At 42.0% G+C, this 5239-nt stretch overlaps 1 non-coding gene across 1 annotated transcript; it reads right to left on the bottom strand.

The window, feature by feature from the left end:
- Nucleotides 1-1266: 1266 nt before the first annotated feature.
- Nucleotides 1267-1373, bottom strand: LOC118480110. The gene has a single exon (XR_004861746.1). It is a non-coding gene; the product is annotated as a small nucleolar RNA R71 (small nucleolar RNA).
- Nucleotides 1374-5239: the final 3866 nt, after the last annotated feature.

Raw genomic sequence — 5239 nt, 5'->3', positions numbered from 1 at the left:
TCTTAAAAGTCCGAAAGTGCAAATATCATCAAAGGATACTTAAAAGGCGAGTCGGATCCAAGTGATTCATCTTGTCTATCTATTTTATTTTATTTCTATTTCTGCATTTTTAGTTTTTATTTTCATGTTTAAAAAATTTTCTCAAAAATTTTAGATTGATTAGACGTTGAGGATAAACCGGTACTAAAAACTCGTGTGTCCTTGGACGACCTCGATATCTTACCAATGCTATACTATGCTCACGATGGGTGCACTTGCCCAAGTGTGTGTTTAGTGTTAGTAGAATATGGTGTTTTTATATATTTAAAACTTGTCTAATGTGTAAAATAGGCTTAAAATATCAATAAAAATATATCACGCTTTGCACACACCAAGTTTTTGGCGCCGTTGCCGGGGACACATGGATTTTAAGAAAGTTAGGAATCAAAGGCCTAATCATTTCTACTTATTTTTTCTATTTTTTAGGATTTTTCTTAATTTTTCAGCTTCTGCAAACTTCAGCACGGGCCGTGCCTGGTCGGACACGGGGTCGTGCCCAGCAACCTTACTGGCATTCTTTGTTTATAGAAGAGTGACCACAGGGCCGTGGCGGTGCACCACGGGGCCGTGCTGAACTCCCTAGTAACTGGGATCCAGGAAACAATCACTGCAACCACGACCACGGGCCGTGGTCAGCGATCAGGGGGCCGTGGTGAGACTTCTGACCAACGTTCTTTTTGTTTTTATCATAGGACTTGGAACCCAGGCGCAGCACCTGAACTTTCTACGCAGTGCATGAGCTCCAGTTCCAATAAAGACATAAAAGAACCTCTAGAAAACCCGAACGCTTTCTAAGAAAGAGAATAAAAGCTAAAAATCAAGAGAAAGCTTCGGGGGACCAACTTCCAATGGCGGATCAGCGTACCCATATGGATTACCTACGGCCCACGGTAGGTAATCTCGGAGCCGCTGTCAATGCACCGAATGTCAATGCCAACAACTTCGATCTTCGGCCGCATTTGAATTAAATGCTCCAAAATTCCGCAACCTTTCGTGGCCTAGCTGATGAAGATCCCCCATTTACATATTACCAACTTTTTGGAAATATGTGATACTTTCCGGATCAACGGAGCATCAAACGATGCCATCCGTCTCCGAATGTTCTCATTCTCACTAAAATACCGAGCCAAGGCTTGGCTAAACACCCTCGCAAGTGGTTCGGTAAACACTTTGGATGAACTTGCCCAAAAGTTTCTATATAAGTATTTCCTGCCCTCTAAAGCCGCTAAATTAATGACTGAAATCAATACATATTAACAAGAGGACGGGGAATCCTTATATGAAACTTGGGAAAGATTCAAGGAGCTATTGAGGAAATGTCCTCATCATGGTCTCGTAGTGTGGCAACAAGTATCCACTTTCTACAATGGGTTGTTGCCACACACAAGACAAACACTCGACTCTAGCTCCGGGGGACTCCTAGGTAATCGTCGCCCAAATGAAATTTATAATCAAATTGAGGAAATTGCTCAAAACAATTTTTAATGGCACACACCCCGAGGCACAAAATCTATTGCCCCGGACGCCCATAAAGTAGATGAAAACACCTCTTTACAAGCCCAAATCGAGGCCCTATCTTCAAAAATCAAAAAGTTAGAAATGACAAAAACGGCCTCGATTATGGCTTGCGAAGGGTGTGGTGGGCCACATGAAAATTGGAGTTGTATGAAAGAAATCGATAATCAAACGGAAAGCCGTCGGGTCCCCCAACGGGCACCTACAACCAAGGATGGCGTAACCACCCTAACCTTGGTTGGAGGGAGCCCAGCAATAGTAGTAACCAACAAAACCAAAACCAACGAACAAACTTTCAACAACAACCAAGAAATGAGTCACAAAGTTTCTCTCAACAACAACAAGGGGGACGAGAGAGGCTTGAAGACACTGTTTCACGCCTCATCTCCGAAACCGAAAAAAGAACTCGGATCGATTCCTACAAATGAAATCAAACTTTAGAAATCATCAAGCTAGTATACAAAACATTGAAAAAACAACTAAATCAACTAGCCCAAAATTTCTCCGAGAGACCACAAGGCACACTACCTAGCAATACCGAAACCAACCCGAAGGCGCAAGTACATCTCATAACACTAAGAAACCGGACCGTAGGTCCCGGGGAGGCCCCACTACCCCCAACCGACAAAAATCCACCCATTCAACCCATGACCTCACCACCTACCCATAAAGATACCACTCCTCCATCAAATCCCGAGCCTACCAAGAACCCCTCGGTGCCCTACCCTGGTCGGTTACTTCGCCAAAAGACCGACGAGCAATTCACAAAATTCATAAACTTGTTAAAACAATTTCATATCAATCTTCCATTTGTGGAAGTCCTCACTCAAATGCCAACATATTCAAAATTTATGAGAGACTTCCTCACTCACAAAAGGAAGATTGAAACATTGCGATTGGTCAATTTAAGTGAAGAATGCTTCGTTGTGCTACTCAACAAACTCCCACAAAAGAAAATCGACACCGGAAGCTTCACTATCCCTTGTTCTATTGGGGATCACCTGTACGCAATGCACTAGCCGACCTTGGGGCTAGCATTAATCTCATGCCTGCATCAATGTTTGACCGACTCGGACTAGGTAAGACAAGCCCCACAAAGATGAGCATACAACTAGTCGATAGGTCTATCAAATACCCGCAAGGTGTCGCCGAAAATTTATTGGTAAAAGTCGGAGACTTTGTCTTCCCGGCCGACTTTGTCATACTCGATATGGAGGAAGACACCGAAGTACCGCTCATTCTAGGAAGACCGTTCCTTGCCACCGCTCGCAATGGTGGATATGAGTGATGGGAAACTAACATTGAGGGTCGGAGACAAAGAAATGAAATTCGGGGTTGGGAAAAGAGTAGAAGACGACCCGGTCAACTACATGGATGTCATAGACTCAATCTTGGATGACGCTCTCTGACGGTGCAACACGGGATGCGAGACATCCCGCTCGGGTAACATATAACTGACTTAGGGTCTAGCCAAGGACCCTTATAAACGTGGCACACCACGGAGGCATTCCGCGGAACTATCCGTAGTTTTTAGTTTAGTGTAACTTTTATATTTTCTAGTTTAGCTTTACTTTTCAGGAATAAAACACACTCGAAAAGGTGGAGGTTACCAAGCGAACGTTAAAACCACACCCCATGCACAAAACCAAGCTTCCCGGTAATTTTCCAGCATTATAGCAAGTTCAGCACGGGGTCGTGCCCAGGCTCTGCAGAAATTTGCCCAGTTCAGGTAACTGGACACGGGGCCATGCTCACCGAACACGCCCCATGTCCACCATTCCGTAAATTTTGTTACTGGTAATCTGACCACAGGGCCGTGGCCAGACATCCGGTAACACGAAATTTTGTTTTTCAACACCTTTTTACAAATTCAATCAACCTAAAAACTTATTTTTGGGACACACTGAGGACAATGTGTAATTTAAGTGTGAGGGGGATGCTAAAACCATGAATTTTGCAAGTCCTAATAACAAGCCTTACACAAAACCTATTGGAACCGCTAATCACCCCAAATTTCTTCAAAAATTTTTATTTTTTTACTTGTCTTGGTTTAATTTGGGAATAACAAGTTCTAAAAAGGTTATATTTTTACAAATTTACAACCGGCAGCATTGTGATAAAAAGAATCAACATAAGAAAATTATGAAAAGGCATGACAAATCTAATTAAAATTTGATTATATATACTTGATCACATTATAAACCCATTCCCACAACAAGTGAGTTTTGAGCCTTTATTGAGCATACTGTTAGTGCATTACGTCTATTGACTTCGTCTTGTATCATAGAATAGGATAGGATAGGATATCCAGTGCACTAGGTTCGAGAAACGAAAGTTGCTGATTTTGCAAGTAGGTCCGCTTATATGGACATTGTTCAAATAAGCGAACCATAAACTAATAGGTCCGCTCATATGGCACGTCCATATAAGCGAACCTACCTCACCTATATATAGTGCATTGTGTTGTTCATTTTGTAACTTCTGGAACTTGTAACGAAGTGTTGCCAATTTGCTTTCAGGTTGTAAACATTGTTAAAATCAATTAAAGAAGCATTATAATTAGTTTGAGCGTCTGATTCATTGTTTCCGCCTTTGAATTGGATAAACAACTCTTCTGATTGACTCATTCGGGTTCAACAACGATCTTACAAGTGGTATCAGAGCACAGGAGGAAGAGTTTAGCTCAATTGGATCTATTTTCTGTATTCTACACCTTCTTTTTCGATCTGAACAAGTTTCCACGGTTAAAATCGGTCAAATTTTTCACAGAATGTGTATTAGTGGATAATAACAAACCCTTGAAAGTTTATGTCAAAATTCAACCTAAAAATGGACAAAATAACCTTCGGATGTGGTTCCGCTTATTCGGACAGTGGATAGGTTCGCTCGAAAGTTACATAGGTCCGCTTTTATGACCATCTAGGTTCGCTTCAAAGACACTAGTTTCGCTCCAAACTACATAGATCCGCTCCGGAGGTCCGCTTATTGGGTCACATTCTGAGTAGTTCCGCTCGAAAGAGCTAGATCCGCTCGAACGAACAAGATAGATCCGCTCATCCGAACAATTGTTAGGTCCGCTTGTCCGAAAATAACCTGGTCCGCTTATTTGTCATCAAAGATCTGCTTATTTTGTCCAATAGGAGATCCGCTTATTCGGTCCAATAGGAGATCCGCTTTTTCGGTCCAATAGGAGATCCGCTTATTCGGTCAAATAGGAGATCCGCTCATTCGGTCAAGTTGGTGGTCCGCTCATTTGTCCAACTTGGGTTTCGCTTATTAATTCGATCTGATTTCGCCCAAGTGTCAAGATCATTTCACGACAATCGAGTATCAGTGTATTTCAGATTACTTGATATTGTTTAAACTGATTGATTTGTCTGTTATTGCTTTCAGGTGATTAAAGACGTCAAACAACGGTGAAGAGTTCTACAACACATTCTACAACGCGTTCACTTCCGAATCGACAGATAGAAGATCTGAGCTGAAAGAATATTCAAGAGAGATTTCGGAGAAATTGAAGTTTGAGAACATGTACGGAAGTCAACAGAAGCCACCAAAGCTAATGAAAGTTGAAGACTATAACTGGTGGAAAAACAGATTTGAGGGTTGGGTAAAAGCTTTCGCTCCTGAAAGCTGGTTAAAATTGACAAATGGATACATTGAACCAGTGAAAGAGGGAGGAGAG

The sequence above is a fragment of the Helianthus annuus genome, chromosome 6, assembly GCF_002127325.2.
Source record: "Helianthus annuus cultivar XRQ/B chromosome 6, HanXRQr2.0-SUNRISE, whole genome shotgun sequence".
NCBI lineage: Eukaryota > Viridiplantae > Streptophyta > Magnoliopsida > Asterales > Asteraceae > Helianthus > Helianthus annuus.
Note: the sequence above shows the minus strand (reverse complement) of the source record. Positions and strands in the feature narration are given on the sequence as shown.